Source organism: Temnothorax nylanderi, unplaced genomic scaffold (genome assembly GCF_030848795.1).
Source record: "Temnothorax nylanderi isolate EJ_2023f unplaced genomic scaffold, tnyl_v1.0 TNYL_tig0039_pilon, whole genome shotgun sequence".
Classification (NCBI taxonomy): domain Eukaryota; kingdom Metazoa; phylum Arthropoda; class Insecta; order Hymenoptera; family Formicidae; genus Temnothorax; species Temnothorax nylanderi.
In genome coordinates, this window is record NW_027249101.1 from 1,183,209 (window position 1) to 1,203,259 (window position 20,051).

The following is a 20,051-nucleotide window of genomic DNA, read 5'->3' on the forward strand; positions in this document are numbered from 1 at the left end:
AAAAAAGTTTAATTAAACTAAGATAAATTTACTTAGTTCAATAAAATTTAATTCGTTTTTAGTAATATTAAAATTCTAATGGAACAGATAATTCCAAATTTCTATAACGCCTTTTTTATAATTATTAATTAAAATATACTAACTCACTTAAACTTTTTGCTATAATTTATTATTTTATAAATAACGACAAATACTTTATATCATATTATAATCGTAAGTAAAATAAATAAAATATATGTATGTCTCAATAGAATAGAGTTTTTAGGACATCAAATTAGGTAATATAGTATTAAAAATAAATAGTTTATAATAAATATAAAGAGATTATAAGTAAGTAAATCTATAAAGACATATAATTAGATAATATAATCAATATTATTAAAAATTCATAAAGAACAGAAAGGAGGAGAATTTATATTCTTTGATATATTTCTTATTTTCCTTATAAAAACTTTTATCCCTATTATGTACTTCTTCCACATTAATTTTGTAAAATTCATTGTAAGCGTGATATTAGCGACTTTTTAACTGACAATGGGTGTTTCGCATTTTTGAGATACCTCCCAAAAATTTTAAAATTAGATTTAAATGTGTTATAAAAGTCACTGAAATTTTACAATAGCCATCAAGTCAGCAAAACCTGTGCGCTATTAATTATTTTACATCTCATATATGTATATAGAATATATGTATATATAAAACAATTTATACAAATCTCTACACTACAAAACTGCATAAACTTTTCCAATTCCCCTAACATTTTCTCTCTCAATATTCAAAACTTCAAATATCCTAAAGTTCACACCGCGAAACTCACCTCCTTCACAGAATCAATGTTTCACACAAGGAGGAAATCAGAGCGAGGACTCAGATCACGTCTTTCCAGAGCGTTGATCCACCACCAGAGAACCAATGATCCAGCAAAAATAATCTTCCCACAATTACTGTACGATTTATTGTGTGGCTATCGAATGATTCACTGGACATAGAAGCGGATCACCGTGAGAATCACCCAAAACGAGACGGATTCGCTATACCGAATCGATCAAACGACTAATCCATTGTAAAACCGTTAATTCCGCAATAAACCTGATTAATTGGCTGCCGATATTATTGGTTACCGCAATACAAGGATTGACAAAAAATTCGAGATCTCTACAAGTCTGACGAACGCGCCATCTGATGCGACGAGAATTTAGAGACAAATATCTGTCAGTTAGAGTTAAACGTCTTCGCACAATTGTGTCAAACAGGAATACGACTGTTCCTTTTCGATGATCGATAGCTTTTCATGTACTTTTGTGAAACTACTAAATATCGATGAATCTTTGAATTTAAATAATATTCGACCTAGCTCTAACTAACGTTAATTCTTCTCTCTTCCTTGCTTTTGACATTCTTATTTCTCCTTCCATTCAAATAAACTTCAATAGAATTTTAACTTCAGAGATGAGTAAGATTCCTGACGATATCTGATTGGCAAGCTAATGACAAAACTATCCCTTATCTATTAACATTTTTTTTCGGCGCAATACAATATTGAATTCAATTCGCAGAGGTTTGCAACATCTAAATCTAATGTTTAATAGATATAATAGATATAATGGCTATAATATATATAATAGATTTAATGCAATCGTATTCAGGAGCACCCACTCAAGTGGTGTAACTGAATTCGATCTACGAAGAGGAACTCCCTAAGCCAAGCTGTAAGTGCCGACGGCTCGGCTGCGTGGCGCAGGGAGAACCGTGTCGCGAATGGTGCCTCCCAGACCCCGGGTTCTTCGAAAGCACAAACCCCGGGCATTCGCAATTCTGCCCGGGTTTGTACTTATTATATCGCGCAACTATGATATCCGTGGAATTAAAATAAAACTAAATGTTAATAATAATTTAAATAAGTCCTCCAAAGCGTTGAGTGAACGATTGGAGGAGTTTATAGCTGCAGAATCGGATCTAACCAGAGACCCGAGTCTGTTATAGCGGCGTCGCCGGACGCTATAAAAAGCAGCTGCAGAGGGAGAGACATGCTGAAAAACCCTGCCTCTGCAGTTGCCTAAGATTCTGAAGACAAGGGGGGTGTGTGATGCGGTCAGCACGCAGAAGCGTGTGTCAGGTCGGATTATAGTACTCTCAATCCATCGCTTGGGCAAAAGACCTAAGGTTACTGACCAAGGGTTGTATGCCCAAGCGACTAAGAGCCGGTTTCATCATCTCCGATTTAGTTTAATCGGCCGATTATTCCACTGGAACTGACCAATCGCATTTGTCGTTAAGCAGATTGACCAATCATGGTCATTGGTACTTAATCGGTCGATTACATTAATCGGAGATGATGAAAATGGTCCTAAGAGAGCTACTCTGAAAAGAAATTAGGTGCCGGTAGGGTGGATGTGATTGAGAAATAGGTCAGGGGACACATTCTCGAACTTCCCAAAGGTGCGCCTCTCCTTCTCAGGCATTTAGGAAGGAATGGCGCAGTTATTTTTAATTACGCCAACGAACAATCGATGGACTGGCTAAAAAGCCTATTAACCGAAATTAAAATTGAGAACGCTTTTTTGCATGCACTGCCGATGAGCTGCTTAAACGTCATCGGGTAATAATAATTTATATGGAGGAGCCGGATTTGTCAACCGAGGAGCTACCTATTCTAAAATTAGCGTTTTGTCCTGTAAGACTATTGGGAAGTAATCATTAATTTCTGAAATTAAATCATTTCTTTAAAATGTATGTGTGTGTATTTGTGTGTACGCGAATGGAGAGGAAAGAAAAACAAATTTATTTAGCAAAGCTCCTCGACAGACAAAACACGGCTAGGGAGTGGGTTGTCGTAAGGGGAAGCGAAAGTAGGGATGCTAAGAGCGCCCACTTTGCTGCCCTGATCTTTGCGGCCCTCTCTCTGAAAGCCCTGAACACCTATGGCTTCAAGCCCTTCTGCGGACAGTCGAGCAACTGTAAAAAAATAAATAAGTCTATTAGGAAACATCGAAGAATATATTGTAGTAGTAGTAGTAGTAGTAGTAGTTTATTCTGTTCTTTTTGCAGGGTGTACACGCACCGGCAGAAATGATATTCCTCGGCAGCTAAGTATGTGTGTGTAGATACACGCATACATATACACAAAGCGCGTATCGTACGTATGACTTGAAGCGCGGACTCAGCCATCGAGAGGCACCATTCTTGCTGATACGTGATGTACACAGACTACGTTTACACGGCTAATAATTCGGTTTAATAACTATTATGTATATATCCGGTTTAATAACTATTATGTACTCTCCGATCAAAAATTTTTCTTTTTTTTATTACAATGATACATGACATTTAAATAAAGCTTTTTTTGATACTGTTACGTCAGAACCCCGGAATTTACGAATGTTTGAAGGATAGCGAAGGAAAGGCTATCCAAGGGAGGGGGTATGCGATGACAGCTGGAGTGCATCCGCTTCGTCAATTGATAACCGCAATTTTATGGTTTCCGTCTATTTCGTGTGATAAAATGAGTGATTCCACGAAAGAAAAAAATCGTGGAGTTAACAGGACGTAACAATACTTAAACTGCAATTTGTATTATATGTGTATTAAAGGAGATTGATTGAAATCTTTAAAATATAAAATAAGCTTATATATTTAAGTGATTATTATAAATAGAAGAAGAAAAAATTTGAATCGGATATATGGTAGTTATAAAACCGGATTAAAAGCCGCCGTGTAAACGTAGTGAATTATAACTGGAATATGAGCTCTACTCCAGAAGAAATCGAGACGAGCGAGAGGGAGAATTGCGGCCAACCCGTCCTTTTAGGACAGATAAACAACCGATACAAAGTCGATGAAAAATGAGTTTCTCTTCGCACTGTCTTCACGCTTTGTCTCAGTTGTTTATCAGCTGTTTGTCAACTGATCGAGCGGGGACTTCTCTTGGAGACTACGTTGAAGGAGAAGGAAAACATTTTTGTTGCCCGTCTGAAGCGATATTTATTATCAAAGATTTTTTTTTAATTAAAAGGCGCGCGATAATGTCAAATTTATTGGATAAAATTGATAGAATTGACAAAACTTTATCCTATCTGATTTATCAGTTAGAATTTCTTTGGAAATGAGCCACAGAGACTAAGTGGAATACCGATCAAGCACACAGCTACCTAAAAAAAAATGTATGAAAGAAATAGGAAAAATAAGAGAGAATGTGAGAAAGGAAAAATGAATGGATGAAGGAGCGAATGATAAGAAATAATTGTAAACCAAGTCCCGGTTTTAGGCTGAATGGCCGAACTGAATAAAATATTATTAAGAACTAAACACTCATCGAGAACGTGCCTTTATACGACAGAATTATGTAATATCGAAATATGAAGCAAAATGCAATTGCAACAGGAAAACCAATTTTAAAAATGGCGTATTATTATTATCAGTTCGAATTTTGTCACCTGCAAAATTTCTCTCGATTTCATCATATTTATGGGAAATAAACATATACAGAAAAGGCAAACGGAATCATAGCCCACTCGCCGATCGGCGCGTAATCATTAATCGAAAAAAAAAAACAGTGGTAATATTATACCTCGAAAAAACCTAAGCAGTAGTATCTTTACCTCGAAAAAAAAAAATAAAGTGGTAGTATTATACCTCGAAAAAACCTAAGTAACATGTGGTAGACCTAATCTTTGTATCTCGAAAAATCTCGAAAAAACCTAAGCAGTAATATTTTTATTTCCAAAAAATTATAACTCAAGTGATACACATTTTGAAGAGACCAAAGATGATAATACTATTGATAGTCCATTATTAGGTCCAATATTTAGTAGTACATTAATAACCAACGAGCACTTGACGGAATATGAGGGCCGCATTCGAGCGTTGCAACAAGAACTTGAAAAAAAATCGAATAAAATTCAAAATCTCAAGGAAGAGATGGGCAAGCAGAAAGAGTTCTACGAGCGCATAATTTGCGATCTCGAGATGAAACTGAAAGATGCATTATCATCTAATCTGCACAGAATCTTTCTCAGTCAATACATAATAATATAAAAAGAAATAAGGTTATAAATATAAAAATAAATAAAAATAGATAACGGTGAAACTGAGCTAGTTCTCACCATACAAAGGAGAAATAAAATATAAAAAATTAAGTTTAAAACAAATTTAATGCTTTCAACTTCGTCGTAGTTTCTTATCCGTACAAAATTATCTTTTTTAAAACAAGGTAAAGAAAGGCGCCAAGTACACGCATAGTAGTGTATATGTTGTTACCTCGAAAAAAAAACAGTGGTAATATTATACCTCGAAAAAACCTAAGCAGTAGTATCTTTACCTCGAAAAAAAAAATAAAGTGGTAGTATTATACCTCGAAAAACCTAAGTAACATGTGGTAGACCTAATCTTTGTATCTCGAAAAATCTCGAAAAAACCTAAGCAGTAATATTTTTATTTCCAAAAAATTATAACTCAAGTGATACACATCACAAAATTACGTTACCTTATCAAAAATGAGTCGCGCTTTAAGTGATCTATATTACAATTACAAAAAAGAAATGATATCTCTTTTTAAATTACAACATCTCGAGTACTCGCAACCCGTCGCGTCGCGTAAAAGAGTCACGGTTGGTCTCGCTCCGCGTGTACTTGGCGCGAGACACTACCGTGTCTCTTGATATTCGGTTTTTGTTCTCGCACGCCATGCATGCTACCAAGCCGTGGTACGCAAAATCAGCAAGGAGGAGAAAATAGTCGAGACAATGACGAGAAGAAATGCCCGTTATTTAAGCCCGATGATCTTAGACAGGCACTTATGCCAACGTGGGAAAAACTGAAGGACCGCATTCGGCGACGAAAATTCTTATCCGGAGAATGATTCCGTTATGTTTCTACGAAAAAAAGAAATTGTGAAGTCTACAGGACGAAATACTGCCTTTACCTCAAAATCCAATATCTCTTGGATATTTGTCAATATGTTAAATAACTAATTGGAGCGTCGACAGGGAACGATTATTCAGCTAATCAGAAGCATCTGTTTTTCTATGAAGCGTATAACCCCGTTTTGCCCATCAATTCGCTCGGTTCTAATCTGTTGCAGCGGTGATTATGCAATCCAATGTATTTATTTCCGTCGAAGCGACTGATTATGAGCCTTCGTAACGGCAATCAGTTGCATGTATTTCCGCTACCTTTTATGGATATAATAACATAATGGAACAGAAAACATACGAGATTGAGAATTTCAAAATACACAAAAGATGGAAAATAGCAATCAATCATATTGATATAAATATTTCAATATCCTTCTTGTTTTAGGTAAAGTATTCGGTGTTCTTTCGAGGTGGTCGGACGGCAATTACGCTGAGCTCAGCTATTCCTGATAATAACAACAAATTAAATTTTTATTGAATTAGCAAATTAGTAATTAGTCACAAAAAATTACTATTATTATTACTATTAATATAAAAAAAGGATTTTAAAGCTTAAAATTTCTACTTTTTAAAGGTTATTTTTTAGTTTCTGTGAGTTTGGTTAATTTTTACATATAAACAATTACGATAGTTAGAGTTATTAAAGTTATTACAAATAATGGGTATATTTTATACGCCTGATAAAATGAACAACAACTATGACATAAACAACTATAATATTATATAATAATTTCAATCACTTTTTAAATTGATTTTCTAATAAATTTTATGTGACGATTTTTCATCAAATTACACAAAAACAAACAAAACAATCAAAATTTGAAAAAAGATATTGAAGAAATATGTCAATTTTTTCTATTCTTATATTAAATTAGTGCGCATTAAAGGTGTCGTACACAAATCGACGTAAAGATGTGTACATAATATAAATAAACGGGTTAAATCGCACAATTCTTAATACACTTTATTGTGCTATTTGGAAAAATATATATTTTATCATTCGAAATATTTGCATTTTATTTTACACTCAAAGATTAGGGTACATACAACAGCTTTCATATACTGAGTGCGCACCAGTGCGTCCAACTTTTTAGTACTCAATTTTATTTTCTGTATTACAATAGTTATCACGAAATTTATCATACGGTAAGGTTTTAATGTATTACTGATAAAAGTAATTATAATGCAGCAATATTATAATTACGACAATTCCAATTAATTATGTAATTTTTAAATAAATTTTATGTAATAATTTTTTTATTTTGTTCTTCTTTCACATTCCGCGTTTTGCTTTTTATGTTGCTTGTGTATCCGACGCTTTTTCGTCAGTCAGTGTGACAAAAGTGCTTATATTCCGACACACAATCTCGTTATAGAATCGAGTGATAAATCGACCAACGACCCCCGACTGACGATGGCGCCAGTTGAAACGATGACGAGGAATTAGAGAGCAAAATGAGAACGTAAATCGTCGCCAAACGATCTCGCGATCGAACCGTACGATACTTCCGCATGAAATTAATTATCCGTACAACTTCAACCTCCTTTCTAATTATCTTTTCGCTTGAAGATTTGATGTATATTTTTTTCATAAATTTCAACAAAAAGTGTTTTTAGAAATTATACAAGACGTGAGAAAAGTAGATTTACCGTTAATAGTTATCGTGCGAAGCGCTATGGAGAGTCGATTCAAAGTCCATTCGAGCGGAGAAATAATAATATTGTCGCGATCGCAATGTGTACTGTTGTTTCAACATTCTATACCAATCGTTGGCTAATATTTGATTCTCGGGACTGAAATTTGTTTCAAAATTGAGTCTAATTAATTATAAATTCAAATTGAAAGCTAATAAATGTAATAGACATTATATTTTTATATATAACAAATGTGATACTATTATATAATAGATATTATAACAAATTGATAGTTAATTCTTCGACGTGACTGGCAGTTGGGTCGATTACAACATCTTTAGTAATTTGTAAATAAATTATTGTGAAAAATATTACCTGAGCTAGGATATTTGTAACAAAAGTGGAGAATGAAACCTCTTCGTCGAAATCCTCTTATAGTTAGTTTGTTTTATTTATATCATGAAATATAATATCATCTTACTATTTAAATGTTCACATTTCTGCACAAGAATTCACAATTGTAATATTTTAAAAATTGCTCTTTTGTTTCTATTTTTAATTACAACACATTTTAATGCAGACTTATGGCAAACTTTTTGAGAAGTCCAGAACTACTGAATTTGCCCAATTTATTGTCAGATGAGATATCCGGTGAAATAATAAGTGGAGAAAAACTTAATAGATAATTATTTGTTTTACTTATATCATAAAATATAATAACGTCTTATGATAAATATTGACCTTTTTGCTCAAGAATAATTTGCAACTGTGATATTATACAAAATTACTCTTTAATTTCCATTTTTAATCGCATCACATTTCGATGCAGATATATAGATCAACTATAACATTTCAAAGCCAGAGACCCACCTGACTTATCTGTTACCTGAATGACCTCAGCAAACAAGAAAAGAAACAGGCGCATTTTTGATGAGTAAGTATTCGCATTGCTTATATTTATATAAAATGTAATAATATTCTACTAATTGAACAGTGACTTTTTCGCTCAAAAATATTTTATAATTGCAATATTTTAAATAATTACATTAAATTTACTATTCTTTAATCACACCACAAAAATATTTGTTTTTCAATCACCTTCTAATCACCGATTAATTTTTTTTGTTTAATCATTACATAGATATAAATGCAGAATAACACTTTAAGGTCAATGGACATGTTGCGGATTACGATAGATCAACAAACAGACGACGTTTACGTGACTCACGTAAACGAAATAGGGACGAAGCAAAATGACGAGTAATTATTCACCTTGCGTGTGACGCTACCGAGAAAAAAAGATTATATGTAATTATATATATATAAATATATATGATTATATGTGACTATATAAATGAAATTTAGTATATTATATAAAATTATTATATGCGCAAAATGATATGTTTTCAAGCAATCAAAATGGTGGTGTCGCAAATATCTAAATTTCGGATGCCGAAAAGGCATTTGATCGATACATCTCGGCCAACGATAGATACTCCTGGACCATGGGCAATCCCTTTACTTGGCAATAGCTTCCGATTTATGCCGCTTATAGGCGAATACTACAATGTGAATATTTCAATCCTAATGCGGATTTTGCATGATAAATATGGGAGTATTGTAAAAATGAACGGCCCGACATGGGGCCGAAAACAACCAGATATTTTTCTATTATCTCCCAAACTGTGCCGCGAGATGTACCGGCGGTTAAAAGATGATTGGCCGTCGCAATTTTTTGTAGAACCCTTGCATGACTATCGCAAGAAGAGAGAACCGACCTATTGTAAATATGGACAACTCGGACAACTCGATAGCCAGTTTCACACATGCCGGTTGTGAAGAAGAGGAAATAGGAACATTCTCAACAAACTCTATGCGGAAGAACATGACGAGGAGGACGGAAGTAAAAGTTTCCCCGGAAAGAAAATGGGGAAGTAAGAAAGTTTAAAAAATAAGAGAGAATGAAGGGGGTCAGGGAATTGTCCTAGAGTGGTAGGTTCGTAAAGTGGAATGTGTTTCGATGAGAGAGCGTGAGAAGAAGAGGGAGAGGTAGTGAAATTGAATGTAAGGACAAAGCACAATAAAGTACTGAGGATTTTGCGATTTAACCCGTGTATTTATATTAAATATATACAATCGGACGAGGGGATCAACGTCGACCTCCTCCTTGTCTCGTGAATCCTCGTCGAGGTTGAAGAGCAGCAGGAGACCATCGGGCACTGGCACAGTCAGCGCACCTACGCCGCCACCAAGACGGTGGAAGTCGAGCGCCGAGCTTTACAAAGAAGCTGTCGAGATTCTCGGCATCACTTGCTCATTGACCGATAGTTGTCGTTGCATTGATTGCCAGAGCAATTACTTCGACTGCGACGACGATTGTGTCGATGCTGGTACAGAATTGGCTGCAGGCACTCCTATTCTATTGGACCACGCTCTGCATCACCTGACTGTGTGTTCCATACAGTAGCAAACGACCGGTAGACGAAAATTTCGGTCCCCTTTTTAGCTCGCTCTGCCATACGTTCCAGAAGAAAATGATATATCTTTACTTGATCAAATTCGGGAATCAACTCATTAGGAGGACAGGAAAAAGAAGCAATGGCAGAACACGAATTTCTTAAATTGTTTATTCCGTCCGCGCTTTTCTAGAAGCTTACGCGCCTGCTTATTCCGCTGATTCCAGTAACGTTGATGATACGTCGGATAGTTTTTTCGGGAATCAGGACCAGTGCTCCGGTTACTAAAAATAATTAAAAATGATGAGTAAGGCATGATCGTTATGATAATAATCAAGTAAATAAAAATTGTGCCAATATAGGTATAACGTATGTATATAATTAATAGGTTATTCAAATTTTACTTGTTTCTGAGTTTCTGGAATAAAAAAGAGGAAGTTAAGGGTGTTCGAGCAGAAAGAACGTTACGAAGAGGAAGCTATCCGTCAGTTGACCGACCGAGAGGATGATTCAACCGAGTGGATCCACTCACAAGGAGGACTTATTTAAGGAATTTAAGTCAATTTTTAAGACAATATATGACAAAAATCAGAAGAAATTCTTAAGAAAGCTTTCGGTGGAGAAACAGATAAAAAGGATCATGGAAAATCTTAAAACGGACGAGTACAGCGATCCGTGGGAGTACGTCAACGACGAGTCTGAGAGTAATATAAAAAGGCAGAAAAATGATTTAATGTAAAAAAATCATGCGACTTAATACTTACTGTAATTTTGATTCTTTGCAGTGAGAGGCTAGAGCCCGCTAGACGAGTTGTCGCACTAATATTGCTATATCAGAGATCTCACTTTATCACTTTATATGAATATATATAGACGTATGACCGTTGTTCGTGAAAATACACCAAAGAAAAAGAGGAAAACAAGTCAAGTCGGTATTGCAAAGTTGCGAAACAAATATTTAGCCGCGTTACATGTCATTATACAAACAAATAATTGTTGAACGTAAGATAACGTTTCGACAAAAAAAAGGAACGTTGTAGGAATGATACAGAGGAATAAAAAAACAAAACTACTATGTATATTCTTTTTAAAAAAAAGGGAAATATCAAGGTAGTAATTTCTAGTGTGATTTATCTTGTATAAATATATATAATACATACAAGGTAAATCATACTAGAAATTACTACCTTGAATGTCTCTGAAGGAATGGATTATTGTTTTCTCTATATTGCATAAACGTCGAAATATATATCGTCAACGATAATATGAAACAACAAAATCAAAGCATAAAATAACAGTACTAAAATAAAATTTTCCAACATTTATGTACATATGGAGGGGTTAAAGCCATAGTGGTGTAAGTCAATTTTTTTGACCACTTTTTTTTCTTCTTTTTTCAACATATCTGCATGTGTAGACTGCATCTATGAACTTAACTCGATAGGTTAAAAAAAGTGACTTACACCACTATGGCTTTAACCCCTCCATATGTCAGTTGGAGGGAGAGCTGAATTCTTGTTCGATGTCACGTATGTGCTTAACAAAAATATATAAACAGATGTGCTGTGAAGATAAAACATTTATCTACGTAATTGATGACATCATTAAAAATAAATTGTGTTCGCCTAATAGAAATTCCAAGGAACGAATTTTGTAACTTCGCTCTCTTTTCTGATTATTTAAATTGTTAAATAACACTGTAGGTGTCTTGATTTATTTAAATCAATTATTGTTAAAAAATTGTTAATTGAATTGATATAAATCCATTGGAATTTATTCATAGAGTGAAATAAAATATGAAATTTATCGTAAGGTTCCAACAATACCAGAAAACATGTGACAGTATATTTTTAAGGCTTGTGCAAAAATTACACCTGACGCATTGAGAAATATTTTGTAATTATTCTTACTCAATTAGACAAATTTAAAAAAGAAAACAAATATATCATAGTTTAATGGAAGAACGCTTTATAAGCAAATATAAACTAAAGCTACACAAGCAAATATAAATTAAAGAAATATTTTACGATAGAAGAGACTAGTAAAAATAAAATGCATATTGGAATGTGTAAAGAATGTGGAACAGTTTAAAGTCGTAAAATACTGTGGAAGGGACGAACCATAGGGTTCTAATCTCTATATCTGTACATACACATGTATGTCGCAATAATAGCTAACAAGTTGTAGAGAAGAGAGATAAAGCCCTCACGTCTCTCTTACGCAAACTTCTTCGCAAAACGCGACTGGATATAAATCCATTTGACTTTATTCATAGAGTAAAATAAAATATGAAATTTATCGAGTAAGGTTCCAACAATACCAGAAAACACATGACAGCATATTATTAAGGCTTGTGCAAAAATTACACCTGACGCATTGAGAAATATTTTGTAATTATTCTTAACTCAATTAAACAAATGTAGCAAAGAAAACAGATATACAATGGTTTAATAGAAGAGCGCTTTAATATAAGCAAATATAAATTAAAGAAATATCTTACGATAGAAGAGACTAATAAAAATAAAGTGCATATTGGAATAAAGTGCATATTTAGTGGTAAAATGCAAAGATTGCAAAACAGTTTAAAGTCGTGAAATACTGTGGAAAGGATGAACCATAGGGTAATAATCTCTATCTACACATACACATGTATGTCGCAATAATAGCTAAGAAGTCGCAGAGAAGAGAGATAATCCCTCACGTCTCTCTTACGCAAACTTCTTCGCAAAACGCGAGACATAAAAAACAAAATTTTTGGACTTCTTATCGTAACATATAGTAGTCCGTGAGCTGTCGAGCGCGAATCATCCATCAATCGCATGGTCGCTCGTTCGCGTGTCGATGTGCGGGCTATCATCTTGATGGCACGCACGGGAATAACACAATGAAGAATGGTTATGCTTATCGCGAGAAAATTTTTGTACAGGCACATACGTGTGCGAGGATAATGTGAGATAACAACAGTACGAGACATTGACTGCTGTATTTGGATACTAATAGAGAATATACCGACACTTTCTCTCAGTATACGAACAGAGATACAAAATAAAGTAAAAATAGGTAAAAAAATAGATAGGGTGCATATTTTTCAGGCTCCCCCGATTGATTATCACTGTCGAAGTCACAGCAAAGGTTTTTACCAAGAGAGCCGCAAGAAAATATCAAAATTCGGAAAGGGCCCTATTGTAAAGAATTACCTTTATAATATAAGCCATTATAACATATATTTATAATATGAGCCATTTGAAAATATGATAAAAGTATGGCTTCTGTGGCAGAGCTATATGCAATAATATATAAAAAATGTAAGTGTGAATAATGTTATACAAAGCCTTTAGTAGTGAAATCTTACTTTGTATCCAATATACCAAAAATATCAAAAAATACCAAACCATTATCAAAAATAAAATTGATAAAAATTGTATACAACCGTATGTAGTCATGCCCACAATACATGGTTGACGAAGTAAATGTGTCAAGTGATCCGACGTCGTCTTCTTCAGAATAAAACGCTCCTCTCAAGAATTTCCTCGTACAGGTCGCTCCTTCACGCGATCGCATGTCAGGCTTTCGGCTACTTTGAGATACGCGCGGATAGAAAACAGATTCCTCGCGATCTCTCGCTATGCTGCGGAGAGAGATATCTCACACTGTTTTCTCGACGTCGAAATAAAGTATCTAATAGCAAATAGCGGATCCAAACGTTAATCGGATAAAGTCTGTCGAATAGTAGACAATAAAACCGTAAAAGCTAAATCTTAGAAGATAAAAATTACAAAGAATAAGAGACTAATCGATCGTCACGAAATTTGAGCGATGCTAACACATTCACGTCCTTTCAGGACGAGCTCTAGACCGAAACTGTACGAAATAGGCAGCTGCGCGTAACAAATAAGCTTCGATTGTACACATACACATATACACACATACACACACACTTGTTATTACTTTCTTCAGGAATGTGTCGAATACTCGAGAATGGTACTTGTATACATACACATTTCTTACATAGCTACGTGAGTTTGTGATCTCTCTAGGACTCTAGGATGTCGAATATTTCAAATATTCGGAATATTCCGAAATAGTACTTGCTTACATACATTTATACGTGTTTCTTAACTTCTTATGTGACACACCGTTTCTAATGTTGATCTCCTTAACAGAAGACAAAATTTAAATCTTCAAAGTTTCCCTAGAGAATTTTCTTTATAAAATTTCTGTCTTTCCCTGATTATTTCAGGTAATTATAATTATACATGGCAGATATTATTTCTGCTAAAGTTTATTAATATCGATTAAAAGATAGGTTTTTTATTTTCTATTTACGTTCTTCAAGATAATTTAATTCTTAAATGTTAAGCATAAAGTTCTATATATTGATTATCTATAATTATGTATCCTATTAGTATTAAAGATTGATATAACGTCAAATCGATGCAAGTTACGTATCAATCGCGTTGTACTGTCAAAGCCTCTTTTAATTGTTAATTTCTTGTTAATTTCTATATCGATTATTTGTTACAAAAAAACCTCTCTTCTTCACTTTAAACAATAAGGCCATTTAAAAATTACGATGACTCATATAAAATTTCAATAGTTTATTTAAATTTTCCAACTTCTTTTAATAAAAAGGCAATTCTCTTAAGATTTCTTAGACTTTCCAGAGAACTGATAGTACTTTCTTTCTCAAGTGAAGATTTGCCCTTTGCAAATTTCCTGCCATGAAATTTCCCTTGGCGCGTTTCTTTTACTTACGAAAGAATACTCTCGGCTCGATAAATATACCATTTGCTTTGCACGATCGAATTGATTCATATGTTTATTACTTGACGTATAGTCATTCTTTCCCTTTTTATTTTACTATTTTTATTTCCTTAAAAAGTTATTTACTCAATATTGTGGAACTTATCCACAATAAAAAGTAGATTCAATATGTTAAGTGACCGATGACCCGAGAATCGTCGCCTTCCTGTTTCAGATCGTAGCCGAAGGCTCCCTTCATCCAGGTCAGACAGCCCGGAGCCAAGACTACCGCAGAGCTTTTGCTTTTATTGCTAATCCCAAATGGATTAGAAGGAGATTCAGAATACGGAAAAATATCAAATCTTTTTTAGGGGAATTGTTAATTACAAGAAAACAAAAAATGCTGAAAGAGTGACACGAATTTGTTTGCACGCAGTTTTCACCCACGAATTGTTATTCCGCATATCGCAAAATATGAGTGTTTAAACGCTGCATGTAAATCAGTAATCTCTCCCCTTCGCTTTCCCGAGAGAACGGACGGTATTTTTTGTACCTTTTATACTTTAAATATTTTAAATTTTTGACGCCGAAGTTCATTTCTTCTTAATTTGCGCGAAACATATAAAAAAGACGAGATTTATATACAAAATGTTTCAATCTCGGAAAAGAACCGTTGTGTTATTATATTTGCTAGATAGATAGACTCTTTCTCTCGTGTTATTTTCCTCTCTACATGAAAGAGCTGCAATATGTCGAGGAATTTGAAAGACCATATACAGAATTTTGAAATGTGCGTTAGATAGAAGTAATATTTCCATCGTACAACGGTCCGAGTTTTCCAGGATTCACTACTAACATTAGAGCGACTGCAGTTCGCATGGACGATAGCATGAAAAGAACATTGCGCGAAATAATACAAAACTTCGGTACAACGTCGCCGTCAAGTATTCTGCAGCGGAATAAATCTTGGTGAAATATGCAAAACGAGGTGTACCCCGCCCCTGACGTTTGCAGTGTAAAAATAACGCGCGATAATTACACAAAGATACACTGTTTGCTCTCTTTTACAGTTAGCGGGACCATATAAACCGCAAAGTTTTACGTCACACCGCGCACCGAATATAAAGAAACTTCGGACGGTTAATCTTCATAACAGTTGCAAAATATGGCTCTAGCTACAAACAGATCCGTTATTTATAAACTTCCATTTGCGCTAAGAATATAAGATACAATTAATATGCTTAAAAGTTCATATACATGTATGTATCATTGTGTTTAATATTTATGTGTTAACACGTTATCTAAGTGCTTAGCAAGTTTCGTATGTTTTATCGTGTACGCCACAGTATAGAACTTTCATTATTATAAGCATATATAATAATAATGAAATATAGTATAATAAATATAGTTAAATAATAAGATTATATCCTCATAAACAACACATTAATTAACTTTTTAGTTTATATTCCCAGTAAGCAAGAAACGTCAAGAAACATTTCAACTACATTGCATTAATGTTAAAACGTTGCTGTAATGTAGTTAAAATGTTTCTTGATATGTTTCTTGCTTACTGGGTTATCATCTAGTTATTTATAATTCTTATGTTAAATGGCACTTATTTTTTTACAAACGTTTCTTTTTTAATTTTGATAGCGATTACCGGTCAGGCACTGATCACGAATGATTTCTATCGCGGTCAAATGTTTTTCCACAAGACCAGGATAGTGCTGAAAAATTATTATTCCACGGAGATTGAAGCATCAACGTAATATTTTTCTTTTAGTAATCATCCGATTCGTGCAATGCGATTCTGCGCGAATTTTAAATCTATATTGATTACTAATCGCCATCAAGGCGCAAGAGACAATAAATTCTACGACTCTATGTAATTGGTTTTCATGAAAGATTTATGTACTTCTGCAGTTAATGGAACATAGAACGTGTACCGAAAGCAACCTTTTGTAACGATAAAATGCGGTTGTTCAAAACGGAGGTCGCGGACAGGCGAAAGAATGAATCGCAGCATAACAATGCTCGTTCGAAGTGTGGTCCGTGTGATCGAAAACACGGGATTCTCTTTCTTTTCTATTTTTCTGCCTTTTTTGTTTTGCGCGAATGTCAATGCACACAGAAGATTAATTACTTTTCGGTGTAGCAGATGATCCACCTTTTGTCCGGTTCCCGCTTTCACGGTGAAGGAGACTTCATTATGACGCATCGTCGACGTTATTACAACAAAATCATTAAAACAACCTGGGAAAAATCCATTTGAAAGTTTTCTAAAGAATTTGCAATTTTAAAGGAGTTATAATAACGCATTATGGGTGCGGAATAGGACGCTCTTTGACATTTGCAATTACAATGCATTATCTGTAAATTTCAAAAGAAAATTGTTTATGCTCTAAAAGAGATTATTTAATGCCGTCAGTAAAATAACATTTCTTTTCTGTATCAATAAATTAAGATTAATAAACAAAAGAAATTAGGATTAAACTAAAAATAAGTAAAATAGGAACAGGAGAAAATCTTACTAAACTTTGATTACTTAAATCTTATTATACTCTATAACTTTATAGGCATATATATATAAGTAATAAAAGTTTTGCAAGATTTTATTTTTGTAAGATTGCCTCGTGCCTAAAATTTCATCCGTATTTTTTTGTCACCGTTGAGACGAGGCATTCAGGTAAACCCAATCGGACGTTCACCCGGATTATTGGACGGTTCACGGATTATTGGAGAGTTAATCGAGATCTCGGATAAAATTGCTTCGGAGAATCTCTCGCGATCTCCCAAAGGTCAACAAAGAGAGAGAAACAGGACTCTTAAGCAATGTGTTTCACGTTGGTCGAGCTTAATTCGAACTCGTGGCAGCCGCGAATGAAAATTGCCGTACCATGAAATCCGTGGGAAAGAATTGCATTTGAAAACACGATCTAAAAAACTTAAAAAATTGAGCTCAATTATTTTTGTTTAGTCAATTGTCATAAAAAATTGTATGCCAAAAAACGAATTCATATCGTAAATCTGTTCTTAGAGAATTAAAGTATCTTATAAGTAACTTTTACAACGTTGCTAAAAATATGTAGCTCAGAATTCTATAGAATAAAATTCTAAATGTTCTCTCGTTACCATTTTAACATTCAATACACAGGGTGAGTTTCTTTACAGAAATTGTCATAGGTACACAGCTTGTCTTACTTCTCAATTTCTCGCGTCAGCTGCATGCAAATGCAGTTTAAAGTGCTAATGGCTTAAACTACTAACTCGGCGGCAGAAATTTGTTATAGCGTAATGTCTGCAATTATACTTTTCAATCCTCGAATATACTACATAGCACGTTTATCATAAAAGATAAATAATAATGAATATCAATAGATTTAAATTACTTTTTTATGTATACTCTGTGTAATATTGCAAATGCAGTATTATTTTGAATATTGAATCCCACGTAATTTTTATATTTAAGCGTAATTTAATAATTTTCGCAGATTCTCTTTCTACGAAGATTCTAAGACGCGGTACTCGTTTCCATAAAGTACTAGCTGTTTTTAATAGTCAATACACGGTGAGTTACTGAAAAATCATTATAGATACACAGTCTTCCTTTTCCCACGGCACACCAAGTGCATACAAATGCATTCTAAAGCACTAACAGTGTTACGAAGTCAATGGTAGGTGCTTTCTACACCGAGATGACATCCGGGCACGTTCGTTGAATATATAATGGACTAAAAACGCCCCGAAGAAATCGCGGAAATTTATTGCAATGGCAACGACAAGTAACGGTCATCATACGCTAGTTATTTTATTACTTCCAGGTTGGAAGTAACAGAAATGAGTAGGTGGGAAATCTATAAATCCCATTCCCACCATCTTACAGGCGGTGTAAACGTCCGCGCGATTATTTATGATCACCACGCATTGCGAATTTTATATTTTCACGCTAGTTAGAACGCTCAATTCATACATTGCGCGATGGTGGAAAAATAATTAACTTGCAATGATAAAATGTTACACCACCTGAGAGAGTCTTGATTCGTATGTATTGACAAAGTTTTGAGCTAAGATTTCAATTAAAAAGTTTTAAGAATAATATATTAATATTTTCAATGTCAAATCAGATAGAAATTGCAAATAAAATTGCGATAAAAATTGCGAGAATTAATAATACTTCTCAAAATTCTGATTCGGAAAATGCTAACTCCAACCAAAAGTTTAACGTATGAAAATGGATCATGTGTTATCTGGCTTAAAAAGTTATTCTCTACAATTTTCAAAACTGTGGAAAAATAGTTGAGATGCATCAATTTTAACTTTTATTTAAAAAATGTCGAAACAATGCAATTTTATGTAGTTTCGTCGAAGGAAAAAGTTCCCTTCCTGCACCGCGGTTATTTTTTTTTACCGAGCTCGTGGCTACAAATTGACGGACATTCCGGCGCCAGCATGTAAAATTAGCAAACGTCGCGAATCGCACTCGCGATTTATTTTTTCGTCGCATACATGGTCGACTGTCGCTGAATTTATTCTCGCTTATATTGGCCGCTACCCAGATCTCAGTCCATTCTCCCAATTCTCCCGTTGCAGTCGCGCTTGTTAAAAAATGCGACGTGAAAAAAAATGTACCGTAAATTGGAGTCATTTTGTGACCGCATTATTCCAATAATGATGCCCGAAAGGATAAATCCGGATCCAGAGCGTGATAAATATAGCCCCGTGTTAAATAGAAAGCAAGCGACTGATGACATTGTTATCACTATACTGCAGCTGATTTCGGTGCATTCGCTAAAAGTTGACGGTGGCGTTCTTTTTAACTTCTCGATGTATAAATCTTCATAAATTTTACCGTCTATTCTACTTTCATGTGCATCAGAAATCAGTCTTTGAAATCCTAGGATTATAAAATCAATTCTCTTCGTAAAAGTCCGTTTAAAATTTTATCGCATTTTATCGTACCTAATAATACCTTGCCAAGAGACACGATAGCGTTTTATACTTTTTCCTCTGACGTATATAGTTTGTTTTTTCGCTGTTAAAAAAAATTATTCCTTTATTCATTTAATAAATATTTAAATAATAGAATTAATATTTAAATAATAGATTTATCTATAATATACTTGGGGTATATTATATTATATTTCTATTTCATTTTACTTATTCTTCATGTCATTAAATTATGCTTATTTTTTAATTATTATTTTAAAAAAGTATTATTCTTTTTATTAAGTAATTCTATTTTAATTTAATTCTATTCTATTTTTAAAGTTTTATAATCAGAGTGTCCTCCCGCATATCTTCCAGC

At 34.0% G+C, this 20,051-nt stretch overlaps 1 protein-coding gene across 2 annotated transcripts in view; it reads right to left on the bottom strand.

The window, feature by feature from the left end:
- The window catches only part of LOC139771448 (uncharacterized), an 84,119-nt gene that overhangs the window by 4,902 nt on the left and 59,166 nt on the right, over positions 1–20,051 (bottom strand). Inside the window, exon 1 of one of the 2 annotated variants that reach the window (XM_071704223.1) lies at positions 818–6,177. The exons of the other annotated variant lie outside the window; for it this stretch is intronic. The gene's annotated coding sequence lies outside the window, so the exon portion shown is untranslated. Of the gene's footprint in view, positions 1–817; positions 6,178–20,051 lie in introns of those variants that run through there. 2 annotated transcript variants of the gene reach the window in all.